Here is a 15,702-nt window from a genome sequence, read left to right on the forward strand (position 1 = left end):
AAGAGAACCTAAGGACCTGTGAGCAGGTTTGAGTAATTCACATAATTGAAGCCAAGAGTATAGAATAGATGCAGCTGGGTCTGGCTCTGCCTCAAGATGATATGGAAGCATTTGATTAGGAAATTGGAAAAGATGAGGTACTCATTATTAAGAAAAAGATAAGCTGATAAGCTTGATACTGTAGAAAAGAACCTTTTAACATAGCTATTACCCAAAAGGCACAATATTGCTTGATTTTCAGGTGCACCCATTAACCGTTAATAACATCAACTAAGGGATTCACAACAGCCCTTTGAGAAGGCAGCCAGGCAGACACATTAACAAAATTGTCAATGAAATTTCTGACTGCTAAAGGAATCTGCAATAAGCTCTCCCCATGCTGCTCCTAACTCCTCTCTGAGGGAAGAAAGCTTAGGTGAGAGGGTTTTCTTCTCTTTTTTCTGAACTTGACTTGGATGCATCTTTCACCCTTGGCTTAGTAACATGTTTCCTCAGCAATGCCTTATGCTACACAGTCTCTCTGCAACATCCATAGCACAATATGAAAATGCGGAACATCTTTGGAGATTGAATTTATGGCAAGAAGATTGCCAGAGGCAAGTACCATGGTCCTATGTCACTGATTATGTGAAATCCCATCAATATGAGTGACCTGGGTCCTGCAGGACATCAGATCTTTTTTGGTGTCTTTAAAGCAGCACATAACTGAGTGGCTGGAAGAGAATAACTAATGAAATGGAAAATACAGCGACTAAGACAAAGGACTGGGGTATCAAAGATGATACTCTCAGAGGTTCAACAATGGGTATTTTCATTACTGCAACCTATAGCATCACCCTCTTGTATAGACCTGGGCATAGTATGCCCTGGCAGGATCCAAATTCTGGTATGCCCCCGATTATACTTTGGTCATGATCAGATCTTACAATGCAGATAAAATAAAATATCTAAGCCCATTCCATATTTACTCCTCTGAGAAGCCCAGTTTGGTGGGAGGATGGAGGTCACGTGGACATGAAATGAAACAAGGGAATGCATGACGTGATGGAAACAAAACACTAAGAATGACTGCTCATGAGAGACTGTAAGAATATATATGGATCCTTTTATATAGGAAATAATAGGAAAAATCATAACCACATTCAGAGGCTTAAATACCCAAAGGGACTCAGTCTTAATAGCACCATATCATGAACACAACACTTTCAGTCATCTCACAGATACTGGTTTTATCTGACATGTCCACTGAGTTCCATGAGTCTTACGATGTTTCTGAAGGATGATAGAGGCCAAAAGAGTTACTGAGTCATTCCTAACCTGCTCTTAGTTTTTTTCAAGCCATACACACAAAAAATATTTATTGAGCAGTCTCTGCCAGGCCTATAGATACAAAAGATAACAATAAACAATCCTAGTCCTCAAGAAGCTTATAATCTATTGTGTGAAAGAGATAAGAAATGCTTACCCTTACATGACCCAGCGTAGAAAAAACATGGAATTTAAGGTTAGAAGTATAATAGGGAGGGTGAGGCATGAGGCAAACTGAAAAGTGACAGGTCCAGCTCAAAGAGATTCTTCTTTTTTTAAATTAAAGCATTTTTTTTAAAATTAAAGCATTATTTAAATTAAAGACTGTGGAATACATTCTGTAAGAACAGGGAATTGTTGCATGAAAAGTGCCAGATAGATGGATGCTGCAGGAACCCATGCTGGGAGCTGGGCTATGTAAAGCCTGGCAGGGAACTTGTGGGGAAAGACCGGCTTGTACACAAGCTGGAGATACCCTTTAGCATAGCATGATGGGAAGAGCCACGAGCAGCTTTGTGACTGGGACATGGTGCAAGCAAAAGAGGCAGGAGCTACCATTATGCAGGGCTTAACACCAAGGACTGAGAGTGACTGGGGCAGATCTGTGTTCTAGAAAGATCTTTCTGGCTGCTGCATAACATTGATTTTGAGAGGACAGACTGGAGACCAGGAGGCCACTGTAGTAATATAGGCCAGATTCCTGCATGCTTATGTTTTTGACTCTTTATTAATTTGAAAAAGGTATACTTTCTCTTTTAAAGGAGTGGAAGAAGGGAAAAACGGAGACAATCTTCTGTCTTTTTAAGTTTTCCTCAGCGCGTGAGAGCAGCATGTACTAGAATTTAGTTTTTTTTGGCTGTTCTGATGATAAATACCAGAGGTTATTAGTCAGGAGTCTCCAAATGTGAGAGACACATTGAACTGATGAACTTTTACTCCCACTGTCATTTTAAAGAGATGGTATATATATGCTGATGAATAAGGCACTTGATGACACTCTTACTTCACACAAAAGATTTTTACAACCCTAAGAAAATGAAAACTTGCCTTTTTAGAAGGGCAGGAGAAAAAATGTGGGTTCAGTCAGAAAAGCAGAAGCTTGAAAAGCCACTAGCTACGTGCCTCAGGCCATCTCCCGTCAGCCTCCACTCCGAGCAGTGCCCAGCACCTGCCTCCTATCCCAACCAGCCTCCCTGCCCAGAAGGACCCAGGGGGAGAGGCCACGATCCCAGGGGCATCCAGGAAGTCTCTCCTCTCACCTCCTGGGTGCCTCCTATAGAGAGTGGTCAGACATACTGGTCCTCAAAATATAAAGTATAGCTTTAAAATGTCATATGTGGAGCAGGTCATGGTGGCTCAGCAGGCAGAGCTCTCGCCTGCCATTCTGGAGACCCGGGTTCAATTCCTGGTGCCTGCCCATGCAAAAAGAAAAAGAAAAAAAGAAACCCCAAAAATGTCATATGTGCCGAATACTGGGAGATTTCTGAGTAAACATTTCTTGGCTTAAAAACCTCCTGAAAACTTGAGAGAGCATTATACAGCTCTTAAGATGAAGAGTATGCCATCACATGGAAAATATACAGAATATGTTAATGAGAAAAAATTTAAATTCAAAATTGAATCTATGATAAAAAGTAAGGCTACATAAAATAATTAGTCCTAGCGCATAGAAAAGGAAGATTGCAGGGAATGACAACGATACGTTGACATCATTTGTTAGGGTTGTGACTTGGATTTAAGACGATCTGGTCTTACAGAACATTTTCTCAGTGCTTTGGTTTTCTAAAACATAAGACAGAAAAAATAATATCTAACTTCCAGGTAGTTGTGAGAATTAAAGATGATTAATTTTACCTTTACGAGATGAATGTAAAGCATCCAAAGCACTGCCTAGCAGTGAATAGGGTTCAAGGGGGAAAAAATCACCGTGGACTTTTTAATCAATTTTCTCAATTTACCAAATGTTCTGCATAGTAGATGGGTCATTATGAGAGTGGCCCATTATAAAACACCCTTAATGATACTGCTGCTCTTCATATTCCTCCAAAGTAGATACAGATCTTCTTCACCCACCTGCCCACGGGGGGCATCCCAAACATATTGTTACCGAGATGCAGGAAAGAACAAGCCTGGACTGAGAAGCCAATGATCGGGTCCTCCTTTTGCTCTGGTTTTGTGTCTGTGGACAAGTCACTTAACCCTCTGGGCTTCTGTTTCCTTATCTGTGACCCAGGCATTTGGACTCAATATTTTCCATTCCCTGAATGTTTTGATTTTATCTTCTCTAAGCCAGGCAGTTGAGGATGGACAGCTTGGGACAATTTTTATTTATTTTAAACCAGAGACGTTTCAAAGAGAAAAAATCCCAAAGGCCATCTCACCATGTATCTACCCCAAGGCAGCTCTTCCTTCAACCATCCCAGGCAGATGTGTCCATTCTATTTTTATCCATCTCTAGGGAAGTCTTCTAATTTCTCATCTCGAGTCCACAACATTCCTTCTCAGGAATTTAAGTGTTCTGTGAAGAGAAGCATGAGCTTTTCTCTGCTTCAGATTCTTTTGCCAAGACATTTCTCCAGTGTAGAAGTTAGAAATCAGAAGCATTGTGAGACTACATCAACAAAGTCTATGTATCTACTCAATTGCTAAGCCCTGCCAATTTATTTCTCCATTCTCAACTCTCCAGATTGATTGACATTGCCTTAGATATGGGAACCTCATCATTATCCTCTCTGGGTTGACTATGACAGCCTCCAGTCATGGCTCCCTCAAAACCACATTTATTTCCTATTTATCTTGTGCCTCTGATGGTTCAGGCACTGTCTTAAAAGCATGGATAACATGGCTATGAACCAGATGAATATTGATGGTTCCTGCCCTCACAGAGCTCACAGTCTAATTTGTGTGTGGGGAAGCAGGGGGGTCTTTTAAACAGGGACTCTTAATAGAGTATGTCAATGGGGCTTTGACATGGTGTGGGGTGGTGGTTAAAGCATTGACTTTGAAGCTGGGCAGTCTGGGTTCAAATCCTGGCTCCTCTATTACTTAGGGCAACTTCCGTGAACCCCAGTTTCTTCCTCTTTAAAAAGGGGAAAATGTTAGTACCTACTGGACATGATTGTTCAGAGGCTAAAAGGAATTGATATATGTAGAACAGAGCCTGGTACATAACAGTAGCTCAACAGATGTTTTTTAAGAATGCTTTGTCTACAAACCAACCCTGAGAAAGATCCTCCCCTTCTTAAAACCTCAGTAGGCTTCCTGAGGCTGCAGGATAAAGTCCATGCCTCTAACATGACCTACATGGCAGCCAAGTCTGCTTCTTGGCCTCATGTCTGCCTTGAAGCATGCCCTCCAGCAGCCCTGGACGCTTAAAGTTTCCTGCTCACACCAGCTGCCATGCTCCTCCTAGATTCTGATCATGCTGGTACCTCTGTCTGACATACCCTGCCTCCTCCCCTCCGACTAAGCCCTGCCCATACTTTATGATCCATCTTAAGTGCCACCTCCCCTAGCAAGTTTTCCCTGACAATCTTCTACTCTCCCAGTATTCCCTCTCTTCAGCATCCATAAGTACCTTGGGCAGAGTTCAAACCTCCACTTATGTTGTATAATTACTCATGTGTCCACTTTCCACCAATGAGTTCCTTGAGGATAAGCCTGTGATTTTTCTCATTTTTATATCCTCAGTGCCTAGGACAGTAGCTGGCACACAATATATACCTAACAATACATACTTAACAGATGTCCAGGAGGCTCATCCCAAAACCTCCCATGGAGCTTTCACAACTGCTTCCAGCATTTTGGAAGATATTGGCACAATCACTCTTCTCTTGGAAGTGGTGATAAATGTCCCCAAATTTCACTCAGTGAACACCATGTAAATGAGCTGTCATGTTCCTTCGCTTACAAAATTACTTGCCAATTACACTTAGATGATCCCAGCATAATTGCCATGTAAACTGTACCCTGGCTGAGATAGCCCAAATCATCAATTTAACTTCACCCTCTTATCATATGGTACTTACCACATAATTAAATAAATGGTCAACCACCGCAACTGTATATTTATTTCCCTAACAAAATGAAGTAGCTACGTTTGTCAGTGATTCATCAGTTATGATGATCTGCTGCACCCCTCTAGGTATACTATTAGAAGTTAAAAAAATTAAAGAACTCTCTACTCTTAAGAAAGAAGTTCCAAGTTTATGATGAAAAGATAAGCATTATAAAAACTTTGTTTTCCTTTAAAACAAACCAAAAAAGGGCACTAGAAGATAAAGACAAAATTCCTCATTCTTCCTAAAACTTCAGATAACAGAAATATTTCCAAGCATCTAGAAGAATTTCGCCCTTTAAACAAATCACAATTTCTTTTAAACAGGTGACTTTGTGTGTGTGTGTGTATGTGTGTGTGTGTGTGTGTGTGTGTGTGTGTGTGAGTGTAAGGTAAACGCATCTGACTGAGGTTGCGATCTGTTCCTGGTAGACTTGCTAATACCTTATGTAAGAATTAAATAGCTGCAAAACACCCAGAACGCTGACGGTGGTTCCTAGTGCCGGAGTCTTTATCTGCTTCTCTGGACAGGTCTGCACACCTGACACAGGTAATCGCACTGACTTCCCAGCATGGGCACATTAGGCCAAATGAATTCCCAAATAGAGGTTCTGTCTAGCGGGACCACTTGACTTCCAGAACACACTGCTCTGAAGCCCTGATTAAAAAGGAGGTCAATGTTGGCCCCAATATCTCTCTACCCCCTGAGGTGGAATAATTGATGTGCAGCAGCCTCCACAGATGTGGAGTCACCAGGGTGATGGATGGATATAAGTCTATTATTCACACATACATCTGCTAATGTACAGGTCCCAGTGCAAACACCAAGACTTAAGAATATTATGTGGATTTAGGACAATCCCTGAAGGACTTCAGTTCCATTAAAAATTTGTTTGGCAGCCTGGGGCAGATCTATTCCAACTCCCACAGGCTTCGTGCATTTTAGAGGGGGGACCAAACTGCTTTAAAAATAAATTTAATAAATTTTGTGATGTCAAGTCATTAATATCCTCTCTAGCTGCACAGTCTTCAGATTTTGAAATAGTAACATTAACCTGCAGAATTTTTAACTTTCCTAATATCTGACTTAACACTTTTCTTTTCCCTGTGTTTTTTGCCAAAGGGGATGAATTACATCCTGAAAACAAAGAAAAAACAGATCTGTTTTTTTCCCCCTCCATAAGTGTTTTTCTTGTCACAAATATAGCAGACAATACCCAGAAATCTCTATAATCACATAATATGCTTAAATTTTGCATGGTTTAAATCTGTGTATCTGTTTTGGCTTGCAAAGGATAGAAGAAATAATTTAACTTGCAGACATACCTGATCATTATTTGATGATTTATGCCATTAGTTATAATTTGCTGCCTTTAATGGTTGCAACACTGCTTTTATAAATGCTCATTCTTTCATTTAGCAGATAATTTTAGTACCTATCACACATGCGCACAGCACTGAGCTGGATGTTAGAGGAGACCCAAAAAAGACACAAGCTGTACCTCAAGTGGGTCCCTCAAGTGGGTGATGGACTGAGGAGGGCAAGGTGAGGAGATTTCAACTTCTCTAGGAACACACAGTTTCTCACACCACATGTTCTTAGGTCTCCAAGGAAGATGCGCATGACTCCCCTAAATGAACAAAGCATTCTCACACAGAACACATTTATTTGATCTTCACAACAACCCTAAGTAGATATGACAAGCATGTTTCTGGCTAATGTAAAGATTTCTTTCAGACCTGAAACTTTTATCTTGATATCATTGGTACACCAGGTGAATTGTTTCAAGATTCAAAATTTCACATGATAGAGTGGATGAGGGGATAGGTAGCAGCTACTGTGGGGCTGCACAGGAAGAGGGATGGCATGTGACTGCACACTGCCCAAGTACATTAGGTCACACACTGTTGCCCATCCATTCACAGCAGTGCCCTCTGCGCTCGTGGCTCAAGACCTCTCTGTAAACTCTTCAATGCTTAGCAAGCCCCACTCTGCATAACAGATGCTTAATAAATGCGACTTTGTCCTGGCATTCTAACTTGAAACAGGCAACACTTCTAAAAAGAATGAAGTTATAATTCATCTGGGTATCAACAATTTTCAAAATGATAAGAGGTGATTGGTTCTATGAACCAAGTCCTTAAACAGAGTTCATAATACATTCCCAGGTATTTGGAGCAGTTATGGGATCCTATCCGACTAAAAAGGGAAGCCAACTCTGTTTGTCTCCCAGATGCACAGAATTAGAGTTACAAGAGCCAAGAAATACAGCCTGGGCTTTCACATGCCCCAAATGCACCTCCAGCCCCACCTGTCCCCTCACACTGAGCACAGATGTTTACATCCCCGACAGCCAGCCGAAAAGACCCTTCCATCCCCAAACAACCAAAAGAAGGAAGTAGCTCAACCCTGGGAGTCGAGTATTTCAAATGCATAAAAGAGAAATAATATCGCTGCTCCCTGCTAAACTTTCAGCTATTCACCTTAAACTGATGGGAGTCAAGGGAGACAAGCAAATGGAACTTCAAAGTCCCCACGAGTGCACCATCTCTGTTTGGCAAGGTTGAGGGAGGTGGCAGGGAGGTGGCAGGTAGGCCAGCCAACCAGACTCACATGGCTCGTGCTTTTGAAGTCTGACCGCCTCCCATTAACTGTGCAGCACAGCCACCTGGCAGCAGCAGGTCTTTTGAAGCTCAAGTTACTCAGACCCTGTTGACTGTCATCTCAGCAGAGGAAGGTAGGTAGGGAGAGGCAGGCACTGACAAGCAGGAAAAAGAAAACCTGTCATTTCTTAACTATGAAAAATGGGGCAGAGGTGGAGGCAGGAGGGCGAGCAAAAGAAAAATAGCTGGAAGTATCTGGGGGAAAATTTCGTGTATCGTTCAAAACTCATTTGTTTCTCATGATACAAAGGAAAGCCATTTAATCAAAAATGTGAGATAACAGACTAATTTAAATACAGATGATAAACACATGCAGATATGTGTATTGAACATTTTGTTAGCCAAACACATTATTAGTTCAACCCCAATCTGCCTCTATAAGTATTTAGGGTAAAGACACAGGAAGGAAAAATGTTCAAACCCTTCAAGGGTACCAAGTCTATAAAGACCGTCTGCAGGATTTTGTTGCTTCTTTGCCACCTTGTGGCAGCCACTTCAAATTGCAGGCGCCAATCCTAAAGTGAGCGACCAAGTTAAGGAAGGTGTGCCTCAGCACTCTGCCACTGTAAACTGGGACTCAAAACTCACATACAGACATAGACCCCACTCATTTTTCAGAACCAAGAGCAAAAAAATTTCCCTAGAGTGTAACAGACTTTCATTGTATGGAGTCCCTGAGTTGCTGCTGTGGGCAGATGCTAATGGGACAAGTTAGTAGATGTGTACCTGGTAGTAAAAATAATCTGAGAGTGGGCCACAGTGGCTCAGCAGGCAGAGTACTCGCCTGCCATACCCAAGACCCGGGTTCGATTCCCGGTGCCTGCCAGTGCAAAAGCAAAAAATGTAATCTGAATATTCATTGCAAAAGCATAAATAAGGAGGCAATTTAATTGTCCATCATCATGAGAATGAACAAATAAATTGTGGCACAACCACACAGTAAAATATTAAGGAGCTGCTAAAATGTGCAATAAATCATGTACCAGCAGAAGGATTTTGAGATATGTTTTGAATATCGCTCATTTTGTATGACATGGATTTTCAAATCCTTAAAATATATACATATTTATTTACATTAAAAGGTCCAAAAGGATAGAGGAACTGTTTACATTGGTTACCTAAGAGAGGATAAGTCTTTTCACTTTTAATTTTATGTCCTTTTAGGTGGTTTGAATTTTTTCAGTGACTATAACAATGTTTTTCTTTAACTGGAGTCCCATAATTCAACAGTTGTGTAAATGACGAGGTTTGCTCTACCTTTAGAACGTGTCCTCAGTGTTCACTGAGTTCTTGTGACATCTTCCCTCTGTTTTCCATGTAAATATGACTTGTAGTATTCATGTCATCCAACATTAGGATGGTTCTGGAGCCTCCACCCACCTTCTCCACCCACCCCCCGGCCCCCCCACACAGACCAAGAAGCTTTCAGCCGATTTCCATCCTCTTAGCTATGTTCTGGTTTTCCCAGCCTTCCGTCAGCTGGGGGGCAAAGGTCCTCCTATATCATTCTTCAACTACATTAGTGGCCTTGGAGAAGACCAGGGCAATGACACAGGCCCTGGTCACACGATAAGAGAGACAAGAGATGAAAGAATCTCGAAATGATAACTGTTAATGTGTCTCTCTAATCTGTCCCTCTTTTTCTAATCTTTCCTCTTTTCCATTTCTACCTACAAACCCCCTTAACCCCGGCCCACATCCTCATCATTTCTCTCAATACTCAAACACGGGTTAACCATTCATTCAACAATACCTCCCTGACCTTTCACATTTGTTCCTCCGTAATCCATGCTAAGTAAGTAAACTCCTTAAAACATACTGGTCATTCCAGACCTGAACTCCAAGCGTGCCTTTGCCAGTGGCTGGAGGTCCGTTACATGTCTATTAGCTTGGCTTCTGAGATCTGCCTGACCCTCGAGTCCTCAAACTGTATCTTCCATTGTTGGAGAAGCCATAAAATATCGCTCACCTGGCTGCCGTGGCTGATGCAAGGCAACAATGATGACCAATTCCAGAAATCTGCCTCCGCCCTAGCAACAACGGCCACCAATCCCCATCCAACACGTGTTCCTGCATGCTCCCAGCCTATATAAGCCTGTGCACTTCTTCAATAAAGCGGACGCCTTCCACTCACCCCTGAGGGTTGTCCCCTGAGTCATGTGCTGTGTGCTCTGTGTCTGTGTGACTGACTCAGTACGGCCACTTACCCCCAGCCATCAGCTAATCAGCCATCAACTACCCAACACTCCATTCATATCACAAACAAGGGCTTAATTTTCTATAAACATAGCTCCTACAAATCCTCAAGTAAAAGACCAATGAACCAACAGTAAAATGGGCTAAGAGTACAAACAGACAGTTATTAAAAAAGGAACACAAATGATTCCTAAAAAATATGAAGAGATAATCGACTCCACTTAAAATACAAGGAATAAAAACTAAACAACAATGAGATGCCATTTGTAACTATCAGATACACAAAGATGAACCAGTGTGATAAAATACCCTGAAAGCAAAGATGTGTAAAAATAGGTATTCTTAAGCATTCCTGGTGGAAGTATAAATTGGTACAATCTCTGCGGAGGACAATTTAATACATCAAAATTTTAAATGTGCATAGTTGACGAAGAAATTTCACATGTAAGGTGTTTATTTTAAGAAACTACACTATGTAAGATGATGAATATTCAAGGATATTCATGGAAGGACCGTTTGTAATAGAAAAAGATTGCAAACAACCTAAATTTCCATCAACAGAGGAATGGTTAAATAAATTATGGCATATTTATAAATGGAATGCTGTACAGCCTTTCAAATGAAAGCAGCAGTTCTATGTTTGCTGGTTTAGAATTACTGCTTCTATACACTAAGGGAAGAAAGTTAAGTTCATGTATGCATGTGTTCATAAACACCTGGAATAACTAGTGGTTACCTCAAGGGAGGAGAATTGGTAGACATAGGTGGGAGGGGGACTTATTTTTTACTTCCTACACTTTCACTGCCTTCCTTTATCTTTTGAACTTTGTATCTTACTAGCTAGCCAAAACACAAATTTTTAAAAACTAAAGAGTGTGCCTGGACCAGCATACCTTTCATATACTATAATCAAATCCCTCTTTCATTATGCCCGGAGTTATTCTCTCATCTAAACCACGGACATCATCCAGTTCATTTGCAAATACTTATTTGGATCTAACTATATGCCAGGTGGATTCTACTCCCATGGAGATTAGAGTTGATTGATGTCACTCTGTTGTTTAAAATGAAACCAAACCTTCAATGACTCCCCATTGCCCCCAGAAAAATGTTTGATCTGTTAAAAACTCCATGCCCTTTATCACCCAACCCCAACCTGCAAGACCCCAAGCTGGCCTCAGCTGTACCAGAAGGTTAATCACACCTCCATTGCCTGGTTTAGAAAACGCCTTCTATCCAAAAGCACCTCTCCCCACCTCCCCCTCTGTCTAACAAAATCATGCATGACCTTTGATGTCTACATCAACATTTCCACAATGAGCCCTCTACCACCACCATCAGGAAGAACCAAAACACTCTTATTTGTACTAAGAGTAGTTCACTTATCCTACAAGAAGTTTACTAATTAAAATTATAGAAGAGAGGGACCAAGAACATTCATCATATATTCCTAGTACCTAAGTACCTGCGTGGCACCCATAGGTGCTTGATATATATGTAAATTTGAATCTGTAATCACCATTTTCCCCATGTTTTCCCATTTATCAAATTGAATTAAGAATGTTTTTTCCCCAGGTCATTTCTGTGTGGTTGGTTTGTTTAAAGTTTGCCTAACATGACATGGTGCTGCTTATGCAAATTTACCTCCCAGGTTTAAGCCAGGTCTCTGTGATTGGTTCTCTTTCCTAGTTCTTACAGAGCTGCCTGGTATCTGGTTTGCCTTCACTTTCTTCTACTGGATACTCTGATTGGCCATAGATAAAAGAACTTCTGATTTGTTTTCCTGAGATTGATTACATGTAATGTAGTGCCCATGCCATGAATTAGGAAGGCATGAAAATGATTTGGGAGATCAGAATTATCTTTCAGGAACAAATGGGTATGAAATCTCTAGTGGGGGCCGTTGCTGATCTTTTCTGCTGCTTTACTTTTAAGTGCTCCATCTCTGAAGATACTATAAATCCTCTTAAAGGAAAAAAAAAAAAGCTGAGTAGTCTGCCAAGAACAATGAAGCTATTTATGATGCTTCTACTGAAACATAGTTTATAGTGGCTTTTAATTCTACAGCCAATAAAAACTTTGTGGAAGAGGGGAGAAACAACTTAAATGTCCATCAACAGGTGAATGGATAAACCAACTGTAGTATAACCACACAACAGAATATTATTCAGCAATAGAAAGGAATGCACGGTTGATACATGCAACAACAAAACGGATCTCAAAATAATTATGATGAGTGAAAGAAACCAGACAAAAAGAATATGCATTGCTTGATTCTATTGACTTAAAATTCTAGAAATTGCAAACTAATCTAATCGTGACAGAAAGCAAATCAGTGGTTAATTAGGGACAGGAAGGGAGTGCTGAGGTATGGGAGGGAGGATTTATAAAATGCCACAAAGAAGTTTTTTTGGGGGGATGGATATATTCACTCTCTTCATTGTAGTGATATTTTCATGGGTATATGCATTTGTCAAAACTTAGCAAATTATACACTTGATGTGCAATTTACATTGCATGTCAATTATACCTCAATAAAACTGGTTTTTATGCTTTGTTTGAAAAAAGAGGTGTTAGGAAGAGGACAGAAGTGAGAGTGAAGCAAACCTGTCCAAGAACATAGAAGCCATGCTGTTTTAAAAGTGTATTCCAAAGAAGAAGAATGTTCAATATGTTCAATACTTGCAAAATACCTTTCCAGAATGACATTTTCCTGAAAATGTCATTTTCTAAGAAGATAGGAATTGTATTTTTGAAAGAAGCAGCCAGGTTGCAAGCAGATGATTAATTATCATGAAAAATCATTGATGTATCATCCAATTTTCACATATTCCTTACAGTTAAAATAAAGCTCTTTCATATCTCTCATAAAAGAATTGTGGAGCTTTAATTGATTCGTTTGGTAAAAACTCTTGGTTACCATCATGGAAAATAACTGAATTAAGTATTAAAATATAAACGTTCGGGGCGGGCCGCGGTGGCTCAGCGGGCAAGAGTGCTTGCCTGCCATGCCGGAGGACCTCGGTTCGATTCCCGGCCCCAGCCCATGTAAAAAACAAACAAACAAACAAAATATAATAAAACAAGAAAATGTTTAAAGATGTTTCCCTTTCTTCCTCCCTTCCTTCCTTCTCTCTGTCTTTCCTTCCCTTCCTCCCTCTCTCTTTAAAAAAAAAAAAAAATATATAAACGTTCAACTTTTGTTATTATTTTTATATTTGTTTTTCTTTATAATATAAGTAGTATCAACTATTCTAACACAATATTAAACCAGGGACATTCTGACCAGAAGGTTGTACCTCTGTTGATTTAATGTTAAATTATAAAGCTTATAGAGATATTTAAAGGAAGTTACCTAGCTATCTCTACACACCGGACAGATAATCTTGCAAATACCACTTTCCCACTCACTAAGGAGCTGATATGATTTATCAGGGTAACTAAGAAATATAATCTCTTAAGGCTCACTCATATAATTTCTTTATGGGAAGATGGATATTTTTTGCCTTCTTTTAAGAAAAAGAACCTAATATCAACTTAGCACCACAGTTAATACAACAAAAATAGAAATGTCAATAATGATCAGGAGGACAGTGTAGAGACTAGAAAAAGAATAAGTCAGAATTTGTTTGAAAGATGTTTGAGCAACAGTCTCTACCTGGGGTAACAGACAGAATGAAATTCTTGGTGATTGTCCTTATTTGGTGTCAAAGTACACATACCAGGTCTTCAATAACTGTTAAAAATTATAACTTCAGAAATAAAGTTTGAGAATGTGACATTCATTGGACCTGTCTATTCCCTCACTATTTGCAAAGCAGAAATACAGATGTCCTTATGTTATCTTTATTCTGACCCATATAATCAGACAGGGTTGTAGAGAAAACTCATCCAAGAAAGCACTGATCATTAGGCAGAAGCAAGGATTTCTTCAAGAGATGACATCTTAAGAAGGACCCTTTCCTGTGGATCTCAACATTGGAGGACCCAGCCTTTTGCTGCCATATTGATTTTCACATTTTGGGTGAGAATGACATTATGAGGCAGGTAAAGATACCTGGAGTTCATATGGTTAGCTGTAAAGAGTTCTGCAATGTATGAGGATAGAACTACACTGCCCAATGCAGTAGGCACTGCCAGGTATCACAATTTAAATTTAAACGTAACTTAGTTAAAATTAAATAAAATAAAAAATTCATTTCTTCAGTCGCACTGGCCACGTCTCAAATGTTCAGTAGGTACATGTCACTGGTGACTCCCATATTAGACAGTGCAAATACAGAACATTCCATCATCGTAGAAAGTTCTAGTGAATGGCATGGGGCTAGAATGGCGCAGAGGCCAACAACACAAGGATGCCTAGTAAAGAACTTTAATACTGACTAGAGAGTAGAAGTACTCAAAGGTTACAAAAGGGCCAAAAAAGAAGAAAGATCTTGGTTCGTATTCTACAAGCCTGTATTTCAAAAACTCATCTAGAGTTAAGGGCTCTTTATACCATCATGCCCTCTGAGACCTCAAAAACTAATGTGTGTTTTCCATAAAATATTAAATCAAGAGAAATTAAGACAGTGCACTTAATGTGAAATAAAGTTCATATACTCCTGTTTAAACACAGATTAGAATTTCTGTCAGAACAATGCCAGTGAAAAGTTGACATTCTAATTAATACAATTTACATCATAAAGCACTGAATATCTTTATCTTGCTATTGTGAAATGCCCTCTTTAAAAAAAAATAGAGACTCTACTCAACAGGGAATTGAGTTCTAAGGGCAGTATTTTAAAATCCATGGACAAGAAAGGTGGTGAGGGTCAGTGTCATTTTTACACACCATCAACCCAGGTCTCTGAAAAGGGAAGCAATATACTCACATTCATCCTGTACCACACCATTTTGTCATTATCATCCACAAGGCGATCTGCATGCAGCGACAAGATTTTGAGGCTGTTTTTTTTCTCCCCCAGTAATACAAAATACAATTCAAAGACAAAACCCAAAAGCCAGAAGATTCTCTCCCTCTACTTTCTCTCCCTTTTTTGTTTTCTCTCTCTGCCTCTCTCTTAACATTACAGGGAAGGTGCTGGGATCCTGCGAACGCATATGCATGTGGGACTCCCACAATGTTTACTTAATCCAGATTCTGAGTGTGTAAGAAGGGCAGAAAATCAACCCACAGTTGGGTACCCAAGGATTCATGTTCATTGCCTTTGTCAATTTTATGCTATCAGTGAAAGGAATAAAGATGAGATCCTTAAAGCTTGACTTTTCATTTCCTATGACAACGTGCTTTTTCTTCATGCTTTATCACACCCCACTACTCGGTTTCCGCCCCTTCATAATTGATATCGGCCATTTGAAACATTCAGTAAAAACCTCATGAGGTTCATCAAATGTCCCCCAGTCTATAATTCTCGCTTCTAACATATTCAGAAGCATATTCATCCAAGTGTTTCCCACTTCCCCGCCTTGGTTTT

The 15,702-nt window shown here is 40.0% G+C and overlaps 1 protein-coding gene across 11 annotated transcripts in view; it reads right to left on the reverse strand.

The window, feature by feature from the left end:
• The window catches only part of AKAP6 (A-kinase anchoring protein 6), a 661,506-nt gene that overhangs the window by 207,308 nt on the left and 438,496 nt on the right, over positions 1-15,702 (reverse strand). The gene's annotated exons all lie outside the window — the stretch shown is intronic.

The sequence above is a fragment of the Tamandua tetradactyla genome, chromosome 14 (assembly GCF_023851605.1).
Source record: "Tamandua tetradactyla isolate mTamTet1 chromosome 14, mTamTet1.pri, whole genome shotgun sequence".
NCBI classification, from domain to species: domain Eukaryota; kingdom Metazoa; phylum Chordata; class Mammalia; order Pilosa; family Myrmecophagidae; genus Tamandua; species Tamandua tetradactyla.